Source organism: Giraffa tippelskirchi, chromosome 14, assembly GCF_054371585.1.
Source record: "Giraffa tippelskirchi isolate mGirTip1 chromosome 14, T2T-mGirTip1v1.2.pri, whole genome shotgun sequence".
NCBI lineage: Eukaryota > Metazoa > Chordata > Mammalia > Artiodactyla > Giraffidae > Giraffa > Giraffa tippelskirchi.
This window is the reverse complement of record NC_137288.1, coordinates 57,656,505-57,673,471: the sequence shown is the minus strand read 5'-3', so window position 1 is coordinate 57,673,471 and position 16,967 is coordinate 57,656,505. Positions and strand designations below refer to the sequence as shown.

The window sequence follows — 16,967 nt, the reverse complement described above, 5'->3', positions numbered from 1 at the left end:
TTTCAAAGTTTCAAGGAATATTTTTAAAAGATATAGGAAATTTCATTTGAAAAGCTCCCCAAAATAATGTTTCTTTCAGTCACTAATGATTTTTAAAAAACAAACTGATAGTTATTTCATAAATATTCTATTGATATTCCTTCTGCAACAAAGAACTGCTTTCAGCTCTCATCTCAGGAATACAGATTCCTTCCCAACGAAATCTGTATTTTTCAATCATAGACTTTCCGTTGATATAACTGTAGTAGTATAATTTCTGACTTGCTCACCAAATTCAAAAAGCTTACATATTTTAAGAAGATATTGATATCCTTTAGCAAATGCTTGATGCCTGAATAATCAGACAGTTTTGGAAAACTGTATCAGTGAATATGATAGTACTTTGAGTCACAGGACTCCATTAATTAAATAACAAATATATAAAAAGAAGAAATTCATAAATGTTTTACTGCCGATTTGTACGCTTTTATAAAAGCTGTAATTTAAAAAGATACACAGAATAAGTGATCTATCCACACTGACAACTTATCTAAACAATTCTATTTAGGGTTTCAGAACATTTTAATTATTTTTATTAATTACTGTTCATAGTTAACCTGAAATATATAATCCTCATTTCTAAGAAAAGAATATGTAGGTCAATGGCCAAGTTATATTTAGACATATTTGGACAGATATATTTAGAACAGTTTCTGAATTTCCAACCTGCTTCTCAACCTAAGACTAGATCATGCTACACAAGTCGTCTCCTTTAACCAAAATTCAAAAAATTCTGAACACCTGGATGTTTACAAAAGATAAAGTAGGTTATATTTAAAAGATAGATAAAGTAGGTTATATTTAAAAGATAAAGTTTTAATACAGATTCCTTTAAAAACAAGTTTTTGTAATGTATTTGAAGTCTGATATTCAAAATTCAGTTTTTGTTGCTAAACCATCTGTAGATGACCTGCTTCTGGGCAGCCAAAAAGACCACCCATCATGCACACACATTTGTGGGGAACCTGGTGCTAAAATTTAGTTTTGTCCACAAATATACAAGAATATATCACCTGCGTAAATCAAGGCACATCTACATTTTACACTGGGGAGGGCAAACAAGACTGCTACTTGCTTAGAAACTATGGGCAGTTTTTTTACATAAATTTCCTTACAATTAGAATAAACTGAATTTGTTTTTGGCTTACAAGGTATGTATTGCTCAAACTTCACTTCAGCATCATTTTTGTCTCTTTAGACTCCAAATTTTTCAACACATATTTTCAGATTCAAGGTATTTTGTACTTGCTGTTCAAACTGCCAGGAAAGAACTCCCCTAGCTCTTTTTGAGGTTGGCTCTTAATATTTCAAGGTATTCACAATTATTCACATTTCTACTTAAATTCACATTTAAAAAGGCCTTCCCTGAATGCATTAAATGCATCCTCTCACCCATAGCCCATTATTCTCTCTCTTTTTTTAAGTGCCTAAAATTATCCAGCTTATCTATATGTCTAGTTTATCGCCTGTATGCTTCATAGACTGTAAGATACAAGAAGGCAAAGATTTTGTCTCATTATTATAACCAAACCACTAGAAAAATACCCAATGTGTACTATGTATATAATATCCCTTGAACATGTTATTTTTGTTTGTTTTTGGCCTTGCAGCATGCATGATTTTAGTTCCCTGATCAGGGATCAAATCATGTCCCCCGGAGTGTAAGCACACTGTCTCAACCACTGGACTGCCAGAGAAGTCTTGTTCTTAAACATATAATCAGTATTTATTAAACAAAAGAGATTTTGCTAGGCCTCGTGGATGAGAAGTTCCATATCATTTTAAAATAAAATGTTTTATTAAAACAGAATCTTAAGGACATCTTCATTTTTTAAATTAAGTTGACATTTTAAAATTTCACCTATTTGTTAATAATGTCTGAACCGTTTAAAATTCTTAAGGACAAACTGCTGCTACACAGTTACTTCAGCACTGACTTTTAACTAAAAATGCATCATGGCAGAGCACGTGTCTTTCAAATATACATAATAATGATACAAGGCTTTTTTTTTTTTGGTACAAGGCTTTAGAAATGAATTTTTTTTTTCAAAACAGGAGCCACCAGATATACAAATACATGCCATATCCTTGCTTAGATCTATGACTCAATTACTACAAGCTAGTAATATTTAAATAACAAACACCAGGAATTCCTTGGCAGTCCAGTGGTTAGGACTCTGCTTCCATTGCAGGAGGCACTAGTTCTATCACTGCTGAGGGAATTAGGACCCTACACGTGGTGTGGCTTGGCCCTCCAAAAAACACCAAACCACTTTATAATTAGTTTTTCCCATAAATATATAAGAATACATCTTTTGCATAACAAGATATTTGACACTTAAGAAGGTCAACAAGACTGCTCCTTTGATAGCTTTCCCTAAAAACAAAACATCCATTGTTTTGATACATTTTATAGAAACCACACAACCAGAATTTCTTTGTTATCTTTATATGTGAAGAAAATGGTATAGTTTTTCACCCACTGTACTTATTTAACATTATGCCCAAGGCATGCCAAATGGTTAATCTATTAAAGTAAAATCTATGCCAAAAAAGGAGAGAAAAGGAGTTATTAAGCAAAGGAGATGCAGTTTAAACAGCTTCACTGCAATCTAGTCTAAACAAATTTTTATTTTTTATTTGGCCGCATTGCCTGTTTCAGAAATTGAATGCAGGGTCATGGCAGTGAAAGCACTGAGTCCTAACCACTGGAGCACCAGGGAAGTCCCTAAAAACGTTTTTTAAAAGTTCTTTTTTTAAAATAGGCTTAGCTTGAAAATCTAAAAATTGTTAGCTGCCTTATAAATACTCAACTACACATTTTTATTACCGAATTTATGATTCAAAAATGATGCACTTTCTTAGCACTAAAAGTCAAAGCAATTGGACTGTTTCTATATTTTTGTTAAAAATATTTACTTCTTACATAGATGAGACTTAAAGTCATGTGACCACCAGTAAGAATGTAGCTAAGTCTAAGGTAACAGAATTTCCTCCACAGTAATGATATGAAACAGATTATAGCTTGCATCTACTGCTAACTCATTTCTTAAGTAGAAGTAACTTCCCTAATATGTAACTGGACTTGAAGTTTAAAAAAAAAAATTCTAACCATCAGTCATGTGTCTTTAAAACCACTCTTGGGTCTTTGTCAAACTTTGCCTACTCTACACCTAGAAACGTTTTTAAAAAGGCCTGAAGTGTTTTGAAGCTTTGCCTGGTTTGGGTTTTTATTTTATTTATGTCTGTGTGGGCACATCTTTGTTGCTGTGTGTGCTTTTCTCTAGTTGCAGAAGCAGGGGCTACTCTCTGGCTGCGGTGCTTGGGCTTCTCACTGCAGTGGTTTCTCTTGTTGCAGAGCAAGGGCTCTAGGGCCCTTGGGCTTCGGTAGTTGTGGCTCCTGGGCTTTCGAGCACAGGCTCAGCAGTTGTAGATAACAGGCTTTTGGTTTTAGTTGCATGTGGGAGCTTCCCAGACCATGGAACAAATCTGTGTCTCCTGTCCAGTGGTTAAGACTCCATGCTTCCACTAAAAGGGGCATGGGTTCGATCCCTAGTCAAGGTAGTAAGATTCCACATGCTGCATGGTGCAGCCAAAAAATAAATTAAAAATAAAAGAGAAGTTTAAAAAAAATTACATAGAATTTGCATTATTTCTAATAGAGTAATTCCCCTTTTATTTTATCTTACCAGATAAAACAGGCAAAACAGACACAACTGCAAACAGCCTAGTAAAGTGCTCCTTTACATTTGGAACACTATATAAACCGATTGTATATTGGCTGGCGGATTCTTTATCACTGAGCCCTTATTTTGGTTTTTTTTTGTTTTTTTCTTTTTCTTTGTTTTCAGTAAACAAGAACAGGAGCCTGGGACCAGAGACAGCACTACAATCAATCTGTTAATAAAACTAGAATGAAGCAGGGCTTTCAAACCATATTGTGTGCTTACTTCCGGCTGGCATGGGCAATCATCACAAAAAGTGATTCTACAGTGTTATACAACTCGGATATCAGAATAGATATTGTGAAAATCTAATGGTGGGACAGAGTCACAATACTAGCAATTATCAAAAAGAAAAAAATAGCACCTAACAATTATTAACTGATTTTTCTGACTGTGGCACACAAATATACTGCTATAAGAGAGTGATATTTTAAAGCAAACCACCTCCCCCTCCACACACATACATAATGACCAAGAACATTTAACCCCAAGAAATCAAGTATTTACCTTATAAATGGGGAGAAGGGAAATAATACATTATGACGAAAGTAATTAAAGATACAACATATTTGTATCAATGTTTTTATTCACCCTCCCCAGCCCCATTATATTACAATCTTCTTTGAAAACAGAGATTATGTTAATCACCTTCAGTTCACTACAGTTCCTAACATAATATTTAACAAATACTGGTTGAACTGATGAACTGAATCACTTAAAAATATCACCAAGACAACTAATGAAATACTGTGTTTGCTTAGTAGTACTAGTGACTTGTATATAAAAACATATTCCATCACATGGACTTCCCTGGTGGTCCAGTGGTTAGGACTCCATGTTTCCAATGCAAGGGGCATGGGTTCAAGCCCTGGTCAGGGCAGTAAAGATTCCACATGCTGCATGGCACAGCCAAAAAAGTAATTAAAAATAAAATAAAATAGAGAAGTTTAATATATATATATATTCCATTACACAGAATCAGCATGATTTCTAATAGAGTAATTCCCCTTTTATCTTTCCAGATAAGGTAGACAAAACAGTCTCAACTGCTACGAGTCTAGTAAAGCTGCTCCCTTACATTTAGAATACTATATAAAGTGACTGTATATTTATAAGGATGCAAAACCAGACACCATGAAACTAAGCATCTTAAGCCACATAACGCAATGTAAAAAACAGTATTTTACTAAAAATCAAAATAAAACCCCCTCTCTCCAGATATTTAGTTCTTAGAAGACATTCTACTACAACAGTGATGTTCCCAAATCATTTATAATGGAAAAATTAATCTCTTTTCTATTTTATATACATAAATACTAACATACTCTAATGACAACAGTATTCTTAATCAATATCTCAAAATAAAGCAAAGTTTTGTCAGGATTTGGGGTAAGCTTTTCCACTGAGAAGTTGCAGCATAGATAATGTGGACACTGCAGAAATCTAAACTCGAGATTGGGGTTCCCTCATAGCTCAGTGGTAAAGAATCCATCTGTCAACGAAGGAAACATGAGTTCGATCTCTGGTCCAGGAGGATCCCACATGCTGCACAGCAACTAAGCCCGTGTGTCACAACTATTGAGCCTGTGCTCTAGAGCCCGGTAACCTCAACTACTGAGCCCACAAGTCGCAACTACTGAAGCTGTCATGCCCTAGAGCCCCTGCTCTGCAACAGGAAAAGCCACTGCCATGAGAAGTCTGTGCACTCCAACTAGAGAGTAGCTCCCGCTCGCCACAACTACAGAAAAGCTCACACAGCAACAAAGACCTAGCACAGCCAAAATAAATAAATAAATAAATGCATTTATTTAAAAAAAGATCAAGATTGAAATAAAAACATCTACAGAATTATAATACAGTGGAAACAACTCTTTTCTACACAGCAACTCATCTCTTCCTTTCCCTCAGCTCTCAAAAGAAAAAGGTTGAAGAGGCTATAACTACAGCAAAACAGAGTATAAAAGACTCAGAACTGGGAATGATGAAAGGCATTCAGAGTAAAGAACTATGAGTAAGTAATAAGCAATGAGCATTATCAGCTGCTAACACTGCAGAGAACCAAACAATAAGTGCCTCCTGATGCAAGTATGCAGCATCACCTATAAAATATTTTTGCCCCTCAAAGAAAAAATAGAAAAAATGAGAAAAGAGATAATATATTACAGAAACCAAATCTGCTCAACCTTTAAACCTAATATCAATTAACAGGAAACACAGGAGACTGGTATACCACTACAGCAATGTTAACTGGAAATTCAAACTGCGGGAAGGCTCCTGTTTTTTCAACAAATAATTGGCCAGGAAAAAGAAATGGGGGGTGGGGGGTGACACCTATAGATTACAAAACAATGCAGAGACCTACTGGACTCAATCTGAATAACTGTAAAAACACATTTATGAGATAGGAGAAATCTGAACACTGAATAGCAGATACTATTAAGGAAGTATTGCTAACTATTTTTCAGTGTGATAAGTTATTTGGTTTTCTTCCTTCAAGAGTGAAGGTGACTAAAACACACTAGAGTGCAAAAGGGCTGGAGTACAGAAAAGGAAAACAAAATTAATGCAGCTGAATGGATCTGGCCTACTCGGAACTGAAAAATAAATTATGAGACTGCAACCAGGGGAAGAGAGCAGCTTTCCTTGCTTGCCAGCCAACCTCTTCTCCACTGATATAAGCTCTATAAATAGGCCCCAAGTGATAACGGCTGCTCAAATCACTTCATGTTGTGGATACTACCACTACTGACATGTATCTGGCCCAGCAGCAGGGCTGTGAATAAACTAGCATCAAGAAAGAAGCCAAGGAAGTTATCAAATGCAAAGAATGCACCAGTGCTAATGATAGACCCTCCAAGTACTCCTAAGCACTATTAGTGTAAATCAAGCATAATTTTAAAGCACAGGTTCTAGATTTCCTCCAACATTTCTGCTCTGGCCATTTTCTATCTCCCTCAGAAGACAGTACAAATAAAGATGGGTTACCACATGCTGGGACCTGAGGTCCCCAAAATATTGCCAAAAACCTATTATGCCCTCAGGCTCACAGCAAATAGCAGAGATAAATAATGGGAAACCCTTGATGATATAATGCTGATTTAAGAATAAACCATGCTTCCAAGCTAGGTTAAAACTAAGGCAGACAGGATACTGCTTAAAATCTTGACCACATGAGGTTTTTGTTCTTAGACCAGAAAGGAAAACAGTCCTGTTTTCCTAGAATTTTAGTCCACACCCAACTTCCCTATCCTCAGCAATATCTTTCTCTAATTATAAAGCACCTAACAAAACGTTGACTCTGGACATCATAGAAGCTATTTTTTTAAGCCAGACAACTCAGTAAAAAATAACTTCTACTGATTCCTTTGGTCAGTACCTGGTTTCCCTAAAGTTAACCGTGCTAATGAAAACTTGAATTGCTCTCTTACCTAAACACAATCCTAGTTTATCCACATTCTTGGGAATGGCTGCTGCAAATAAACAAGCTCTAACATTTAATTTTGTTGCTCTTTGAACAACAAATCAGAACAAATTTACCAATACATGGACTTGAAGTCCAGGCAGAGAAATAAGTATTTGGTATACGAACTGGCAATACAAAAAAGTACATTCAAGTTTCCAATCATTTTCTTCTACTCTTACAGACCCGTTTAAGAAAAAAAAGTTATTTTCCAATATCTGATTTAAAATTATTTTATAAATGAAACTACTAACTCCATACACTAGATGTTTGGTTATCCAATACTTTTTTCCTCCTACAGCCTACTTTTCTTCTCCACATTTTAGAGCAGGAAAGAATCTTAGAAATCATCTGGTTCCCTAGATTTGAGTTCCTTCAGCATAAATTTCTTTTATTTTTGTGCCCATCTCCACCTGGTGTCTGAGTGCTCACAAAATGGGTTTTTAGTTTAACCAGGTATAACTGCCCCACCTACAAATTAAGTTCTGCAGACAGATTTCTACTTTTGATTCATCTTCACGTGCAATGTGGGAGACCTGGGTTTGATCCCTGGGTTGGGAAGATCCCCTGGAGGAGGGCATGGCAACCCACTCCAGTATTCTTGCCTGGAGAATCCCCATGGACAGAGGAACCCGGCGGGCTACAGTCCACGGGGTTGCAAAGAGTCGGAAACGACTGAGCAACTAACCATACAGCACAACTAGAAAATACTCATCCAAGTAGTTTTAAAAGTAAATAAAGTCAAATTAATAACTTAGGATTTGCATCATCTATCTATTGGCTATTTCAAGTGACAGAATCTGAGCAAAGAGGTATGAGGTATCTATTTTGAATAAAGACATGAAAGAGAATAGAAACAAAACTTAAACCCTATTAATGGATAATAGACTTGTGGTTGCCAGGAGCAAGACAAGTGGGGGAACGGACAGAGACTGGGGTTATGCAATGCAAGCTAGCATATACGGAATGGATGAACAAAGGGGTCCTGCTGGATGGCACAGGGAACTACACTGGATATCCTGTGATAAATCATTGTGGAAAATAATATAAAAAGAATGTGGATATATATATATACACACACACATACATATATACCTACATACAGCTGAATCACTTTGCTGTACAGAAGACATTAACACAACACTGTAAATCACATACACAGTTCAATAAATAACACACACTGCAAATTATTTTAAAATCACATTTACTATTTTTCACTTCTATTAAAATGCTATGATAAATATGTACAAGATATATAATACATATTCTCTCTCCTGGCAGTTTAGAAATATAAGAGAGTAAAACAAGCAAGGTAATTTTAGTTTCACCTTGTTCCTTTATTTTACCACAAGGACCTGTAAGCTTTATGTGAAAACTGAATGAACATCAATCTCACTTCTGCTAAAAGCAACTGCCCACACAGAAGCAGAAAACACTGTTTACTTCCCTAAGTTCAATCATGAGTTCTGAAGAGCAAGGTAAGTAGTTTCAATTAAAGATAAACGGATTTATAAAAGCTTCATGACACCAATCACATTTAAGACTGGAATTTGACGACTAAAGAAAAATATCAATTTATCAAATTTGATTGAAAATTTGATAATTTGATTGATACCCCACTGAGCTTACATCTATCCCTCTGTAAACTCAAGGCACTGGCCACACCATCCAAAATCACTGATACTCACAACTTTGCTGAGGCTGTTCCCTAGCCTGGAACGTCCCCCTGGAAATCTGTTTCAAGCTCCAAGTTTAAACGTGTAAGTTTCTTCAACCTACCAGCCTTCAGGTGGTAGATCCAGACAAAAGCACAGTATTCAACACTACAAAGAAATGATTAGGTTTGTACAAAAGTAATTGTGGTTTCAGACAGTGAATTTTAAATCATCATAACAAGGCTCATACACATCTTTATTAATCAACTGGAAACCATTACAATCAACACATTTTTGCCAACGAGAAATCAGTTTGTCCCTGTAGTGTAAAAATCCATGCTTCAGTATTCAACTAACTATCGGAAAGCATTTTCTGCCTCTTGCTGGTTGTGGAAGCATTTTCCCTGCAAAAAGTTGTCTAGATGTTTGAAGAAGTGGTAATCGGTTCACAAGAGGTCAGGTGAATATGGCATATGAGGCAAAACTTTGTAGCCCAATTTGTTCAACTTCTGAACCACTGGTTATGCGACATGCAGTCGGGCACTGATGTGAAGAAGAACTGGGCCCCTTCTGCTGACCAATGCTGGCTGCAGGTGCAGTTTTCAGCGCATCTCAGTTTGCTGAGCATATTTCTCAAATGTAACAGTTTCTCCAGGACTGAGAGAGCTGTAGTGGGTCAAACCAGCAGCAGACCACCAAACAGTGATCATGACTTCTTTCTGGTGCAAGCTAGGCTCTGGGAAATGCTTTGGAGCTTCTTCTCAGTCCAACCACTGAGCTGGCTGTTGCTGGTTGTTATATAAAATCCACTTTTTGTCACACACCACAGTATGATCAAAAAATGGTTCATAGCTGTTGCGCAGTGTAAGAGCAGATGACACTTCCAAACGACGATTTTTTAAATTTTCAGTCAGATCATGAGGCACCCACTTATTGAGGTTTTCCACCTTTCCAATTTGCTTCAAATGCTGAATGACCACAGAATGGCTGATACTGAGTTCTTTGGCAACTTCTCACGTAGTTGTAACAGGATCAACTTTGATGACTGCTCTCAACTGGTCACTGTCAACTTCGGATGGCCGGCCACCGCCCTCCTTATCTTCAAGGCTCCCATCTCCTCTGCAAACTTCTTGACCCATTACTGCAATGTATGTTTCTTAGCAGTTTCTGTGCTAAATGCATTGTTGATGTTGCAAGTTGTCTCTGCTGCTTATGACCCATTTTGAACTCAAATAAACAAATCACTCTAATTTGCTTTTTGTCTAACATCATTTCCATGGTCTAAAATAAATATAAAGTAAACAGCAAGTAATAAGTCATTAGCAAAAAAACAAAGTGAAAAATGCGTATGAAAATGATGTGTAACAGGACTTCCCTGGTGGTCCCAGTGGCTAAGACTCCCCAGCTCCCATTGCAGGGGGCCGGGGTTCGATCCCTGGTCAGGGAACCAGATGACACATGCATACCAGACTTGGCACAGCCAAATAAACAAATAAATAAATTTTTAAAAATCATGTATAATATAACCATATTTATTTAAGAATGTGTTCCAATATCAAATAGGAAAGTTCAACAATGCAAAACCACAATTACTTTTGCACCAACCTAAATATTATGCCATGAAAAGACACAGAGAAAGCTTAAATACATATTATTAAGTAAAAGCCAATCTGAAAAGCCTACATACTGTATGATTCCAACTATATGACATCATGGAAAATGTGAAACAGTGGTGACAATAGAAAGATCAGTGATTGCCAGTTGTTGCTGGAGGTGGGGTGGGATAGAGAAATGGAGAGACAAGAGCGTTTTTAGGGTAATGAAAGTACTCTGTTATACCATAAAGATGGATATATATCACTACACATTTGACCAAATTTACAGAATGTACAACACCGAGAACAAACAGCAGTGTAAGCTTAGGAAAAAAAAAATTTAAGTTTCTTTAGCATCAAGGCCTGCCAGTCATACTCACCACTAGAGAGCACCAGCAACTAGAGCACTATTGGCACAACAAGCAATCAATAAACTCGTGTTGGGAGAACGAAGAAGTCCCATCGGAATGTTCGGGCTCTGTTTTCACAATGGCTCTTCCCCTCTTCTAGTCTCATAGCTTTTTACTCAATTATCAATGTCTATTTCATTTTTACTTACACAGGAAAGTTTATTTGGCCCTAAACTTTTCTAAAATAATACAGAATACCGAAATCTGTGTGGTTCAAAAGAAAACACATTAATATACAACATTTTTCACCTTTTACAGATTTTCTCAATTACTGCCAATTCAGTAAATATGAATATAAACTGTTTTCATGGTGCCAGTTATCTGCAAGAAAATCAAGAAGGTCTAAGATGATTTGTCAAAGTGACAAGCATAGGGTCTCGGTCTCCAGTGTGTGTGTGTGTGTGTGCCTGGTCGCCTAGTCGTGTCGGACTCTTGGTGATCTCGTGGACTACAGTCATCAGGCTCCTCAGTCCACAGGGATTCTCCTGTCAGGAATACTGGAGTGGGTTGCCATGCCCTCCTCCAGGGGATCTTCCCAACCCAGGGATCAAACCCAGGTCTCTTACATTGCAAGCGGATTCTTTACTGAGCCACCAGGGATGCCCATGTGTGTCTGTGTGTACGTATACATATATCACTTCCAAACTTTCAAAAGAAAGAAAACATTCTAACTGCTCATATGTCAACTCTATTTATGCACACATCAAAATAAAACCATAAGACTGAAGATCCTAGCAAAACAACCCCTTGAATAATGAGTAACTACATAACCCCTGGAAGTTACTAGTCATACACTAAGGCTAACGTCACATATGAGACAGAACCTTTGAAGAACAAACACTGAGTACTCAGCTCTCTCAGAACCTCATTAAATTAGAATCTAAAGATAAATCTATCTTTAATCATAAAAACTATAAAACAAAGAGCATTTATGACACTCTTTCATAAATGCATTTAAGAGTAATACAAACTGAATGTCAGTAATGTAACATTGTGAGCTTAATATTAAGCTAACAATAGAGAAAGTTTCCAGTTCCAACATCTAGTCCATCCCATTTTTCACCAATAGATGTCAGAAAAAAAATCTTCTCATTAAAAAACCATACTTAGCTGACACTTCAGGTCTAATTACCTTGAAGCCTCTCCTTTCCTTTCACATTGTATGTTTTGAAGATTACCTCTTTGTTAACATGTAAAAAATATGGTTTCATATCTCAAGATTACAGTGGTACTGAAAAGCACTCTGAAGGAATATGATTTAGAAATGCCTTTCTCTTTTTACGAAACTGCATGAAATTTCACTAAAGTTCTTCATAAAGTAGCATATAGGTCATCACAGTAAATTTCATCCCAAGTTTCCTGAATTCAAATTTAATTCTTAATTTTATATTTACTGTGCATAAAGCACTCAACTAGGCATTGTATTAGCCAGACTATTTGGCAAAAATATTACATTTCCTACTAAAAAAGATCAACACTGTCACTCCTCAGGAGATCAGGTAACAACTGTAGGCCTCTAAAAATGCTTGTTAAAAGGCAATGCTCTTACTGAAGGGATCCAGATTGCCAGGATGAGCAAAACCACATTAGAAAGTTAATAGCCTCCCTCCTTAAAATATCCCAGGAGAAGAAAGAGTAATTTCAAACTGTTAACGTGCGACACTACACAAGAGCCTAAGTAAAACTGCCAGATGTATTTGTAATGAAAAGGCCCAACTTTGATAAAGCATCATCAGTGGGTTTTGCATCCTACTGGGTGGAAGGATTCAGAAAGCAGAAGCTCAGGCGATAAACCAAAAGCACATCCAGCACAAACTGCTCAAGCGGTGCAATCTGGAACAGGTACAGGCGTTCCTTCCTTCAACCTGTGAGCACCTATTCTGTGACAGCAGAGAGGACGATTTAAAAGGGAGAATGAATGATGGGTTGAGATTCTGTGGGGAGTCGCCGCCCCAACAAGCCACTGAAATCGGTGCTACGAGAAAATAAAGTACAAAGTATGAAGTACCACTGAAGAAAAGAGAAAGAGGATGATGACGAAGTGGAGGCTAGTCAGGTTACATCCTCGCCGGGTCTTTCTAAACCGAGTTGACAAATTCGCCAGAAAGAGGTCAGTTTGGCGACTGACACATCCCTCCCATTGACCAGGGGGGCGTCTGCCGACCGAAGAAGGTAGTGGAAGCGCCCGAAAACGCAGGCGGCGCCAAGCCGGAGAGAGCCTTCCTCCCTCCTCCCAGGCCTTAGCAGCCGTGGTGCTGGGGCGGCCGCCCAGGCTCTCAGAGGAGTCCGAGCAGGTGTCGGCGCCAGATTCCCGGCTCGCGCGGCCGGCCGAGTTGGCAAAACCGCCGGGGCCGCTACGCCCGGCCACCGGGGGCCCCGGAAAGTTGCGCGAAAGACAACTCCTGGGCCGCGAAGCCGCTCCCCAACCCCCGCGCGCGGCCCACGGGCTGCGACACCTCCAGCCGCCGGGGAAAGGGATCCGCCGGGGTAGGAAAGCGGAGAGAAGGGTTCGGCCCGCCGAGTCCGCCGGCCCGGAGGACATGAGGGTCACCGTCGAGACGGTGAGCCAGGGGTCGGGCTGTTTTCGCCCCTCCAGTCGGCCGCCACCAGGGCTGCGCCTCCCGCCTGGTTCCGGGCTCGAAGACCCGGCGCCCGACAGCCCTGCCCGTCACGACCCCGGCGCCCGAAACGCCGCAGAAGCCTCGCCCGCGGCCCGCACCCCGTCCCACTGAACCTGACCCCCCGCTTCCCCGGGAAGCAGCCCGGGTCCCACGGCTCGGCCCGCAGGCGGGCCGCGGCCCTGCGCCCCTTCGCGCCTCACCTGCTCTGCGTAGCGGCCCCGCAGCTCGTCGTCCGCTCCGCGCGCGCCCCGTCGGGGCACGCACCGAGCCCCCCCGGCCGGGTCCCTCCGGGCCGCGGCGACTCGGAACACGACGGCCCCACCGTCGCCTTCTCTGCTCGGCACAAGCTCCAGCGACGAGTAGAGGGTTGCGGTCAGGACCCCAACCAGGGTGGAGGGGAGGCCAAAGCGAACCCCGCTGCCTCCGCAGCCTCCTCCACCAAGTCCCTTCACTCGTCCGCGCCGCCCGGAGAAAATGTCACCAGAGGCCGTTCCGCTCGGCGCCTCACTTCCGCCCGGAACCACAGAGACCTGAGCCCGCCCGGCTAGAGCGGCCGCTGCGACGGGGGAACCGCTAGGGACGAGCGCGGGAGGCCGAAAGGAAGTCAGACAGCGCCATCTGGCGGGACGGATCCCACGCTCCTCCCGCTGCAGCTCGCCCGGCGCGCGGGCATCGGCCCCCCGGGTTTTCCCACGCTCCCTGTATTCGCTCAGGCCCCTTCTAAGAAATGTCTTGCCCCGGGGGTCGGGAAGCCAGTCAATACAAGCCACGGACAACGCCCTGAGAAAAAGTCGGCGCTGCCTTTTCTGTGCGCTGCTCAGGACTCACCCTTCCTGAAGCGTTCCCGAAGGAAGCTCTTGGCGTTTGAATCTTTGAGTCACGCCAGCAAGGAAGTCCGCTCCGTTCTCTCCCCCACCTTTTCGCGGATGCCCACGGCTCTGCTCGGGGAGATTTGGCTGTGCCTCTCTCATGCAGTGGCATCAACATTCCGTTCAAGTTTTCTGGATGATCCTTGCATGCCTTGCAGACAGACCGCCACCTGCTGGTGAGTCAAGAGTCCCCCAAGGAGACCCCGCCCCCTACGCGCTATGCAGACGCCCCAAATCCCACCTTTGCAGTCACTCCGGATTTGCATTAGCGCGCCCTGAGTTTTCGACGCCCTTTGCTGAGGTCTGGGGTCGAGGGAGAAATGTGCTGAACGCGAGACCTGGAAGAAAGGTAAGGTGGGCTTAAGAAGGAGAAAGAACAAACCTCACAACTCAAGATCTGGTCAACGCTTCGCTCGCCCTAAAAGCAGGGTTTTGAGAAATAAATGAATACATAAGGGCTTGAGGAGAAAATTTCAAAGGTATTTACCTTTTCAGGAGCCGTGCTGGGAGTTGGGGTGACATTCTGAAAATCACAACGCCGGTTCCACGCTTCCCTTAATGTCAGTCTCCCCTTTAGATCGGGCCCTCCAGCTCCCCCAGTTCACTCATTTATGCCTACTGCCTACAAACAGGGCAATTTTCCATTCCTTAATGAGTAAGTTGATAAAATAATTTAATAATAATAGCTAACTTCTCTGAATGCCTGTTATGTGCAAGGAACTTTACTATGCATCGAAATGGATTCATTCATCTAATTCTCACAAGAACTCCATGGGTTTGGTGGTATTCTTGGCCCCAGATGACAAAAGTGGAACCAGACAGTGGTAAAGGGACCTGCCCAAGGTCGCTCATCAGAAAGTGGCATGACACAGACAGCCCAACTCCAGAGCCTGCATTCTCAACTGCTACCACCAAGTGCCTCCTTGAAATTCAATGAGAACATACTATGTGCCAGATAAACATTTTGTTTATGTGTGTTATTTCATTCATTTATTTCCCTGTGTCCTTAGTCCTCAAGGAATTTGAGAGGTTTTGGAGTAGTGACAAGAGCACAGGCTCTTTCAGGAGAAAAAGAAAAAAGGACTAACTACTAAGATGACAGCTGTCGGTCTGGAAAGGAATGAATGAATATGGACAAATACATTCCGTTTTCCTTTTTTTTCCCCACTAAAAAATAAGGAATGCTTCTCGAATTTACGTGTCATCCTTGTGCAGGGGCCATGCTAATCTCTGTATCCTTCCAATTTTAGTGTATGTGCTGCCAAAGTGAGCACTACGTTCAGTTTTAAAACAGCCTCTTCACTATCTTATCTCATCAGTGCAGCAGAGATGCTGAAGTAGGACCCTGACTTATGAGGTACTGACTTGGCTCCTTCTGTTTGATACCAACAAGTCAATTCCCTACAGTGAGTGGACTGCTTATTTTTGGAGTCTGGGGTGTTTGATATCCTAATTACTAATATCCCTATTACTGCCAGGCTTCCCTAGTAGCTCAGCTGGTAAAGAATCTACCTGCAATGCAGGAGATCCCGGTTTGATTCCTGGGTCGGGAAGATCCCCTGGAGAAGGGATAGGCTACCCACTCTCCAGTATTCTTGGGCTTCCCTTGTGGCCCAGCTGGTAAAGAATCCACCCTCAATGCGGAAGACCTGGGTTCAATCCCTGGGTTGGGAAGATCCCCTGGAGAAGGAAAAGGCTACCCACTCCGGTATTCTGGCCTGGAGAAGTCCATGGACTCTATAGTCCATGGGGTCACAAAGAGTCAGACACGACTGAGCAGCTGTGACTGACTATTACTGTCATATTTAGATCCCTAAATAGGGCACTTGCTGTCTTCGTCCCCTTCTGTAGGAGCAGGAAGCGCTGGGCAGCTGATCCTACTTGTCTTGGAATTGCCTCCTGGAACCTCCTGTGCATTATACACTCAGCCCTCCAAGCTCCTGAAATCTCATCTCCATAAAACCAGCCCAGTCTAAACCACATCCTGTTGCCTCTGTAGGAAATTTCTCTCAAGATTCCTCTGCTCACAGATACTGTCCTACCAACGTGTCCACCCGTTGCCCTATCTGTGGAGTTACTGCTGCATCACATCAGTGGTTCTACTCAGTTTGTCATAAACCCTGGAGGCCCAGACTTGAGTCATCTTCGTCTTCATTGCTTGCGCCTGATTCATTGTTGGACCTGGGGCTGGGCTGACAGCAGGCGTCTATTAGAAACCGTGGCCTGAGCCGTGGCATCAGGATGTGGCCGGCCTTGCTTTGACTGAAGTCTGTTCTCTCCCGACTGAGCAGGTTACTTCCAAAATTTGCCCCTGTAAGGCAGACACTATTGTTAGAACCACTGGTTAGATGAGGGAAATGGGGGATCCGAGGGATGGAACCTTCAGCTCTGGGCTACCCCTCCGTCGTGTAACCACCCAGACCTTTCCACCCCCGCCGGCATAAGCAGCCCCCACTGCAGTCCCCCCGCACCTGCTGTGAGGCCGTGGAACGGTTGAGTGAGGGGAGGGGTGGTGCTGACCGTCTTCACTGTGGTGGCCTCATAATTTCATTCAGGTCACCATGTCGAGTTAACATCCCCTCTTCTGCCTCAC

At 41.5% G+C, this 16,967-nt stretch overlaps 1 protein-coding gene and 1 non-coding gene across 5 annotated transcripts in view; both read right to left on the bottom strand.

The window, feature by feature from the left end:
• ARK2N (arkadia (RNF111) N-terminal like PKA signaling regulator 2N) overlaps nucleotides 1–14,021 on the bottom strand; it is an 84,870-nt gene extending 70,849 nt beyond the window's left edge. For all 4 annotated transcript variants that reach the window (XM_081563349.1, XM_081563351.1, XM_081563350.1 and 1 more), the window contains exon 1: nucleotides 13,706–14,021. The gene's annotated coding sequence lies outside the window, so the exon portion shown is untranslated. The remainder of the gene's footprint in view (nucleotides 1–13,705) is intronic.
• A 1,523-nt stretch (nucleotides 14,022–15,544) lies between these two features.
• Nucleotides 15,545–15,648, bottom strand: LOC145535001 (U6 spliceosomal RNA). Its single transcript, XR_014075168.1, has one exon. It is a non-coding gene; the product is annotated as a U6 spliceosomal RNA (small nuclear RNA).
• Nucleotides 15,649–16,967: the final 1,319 nt, after the last annotated feature.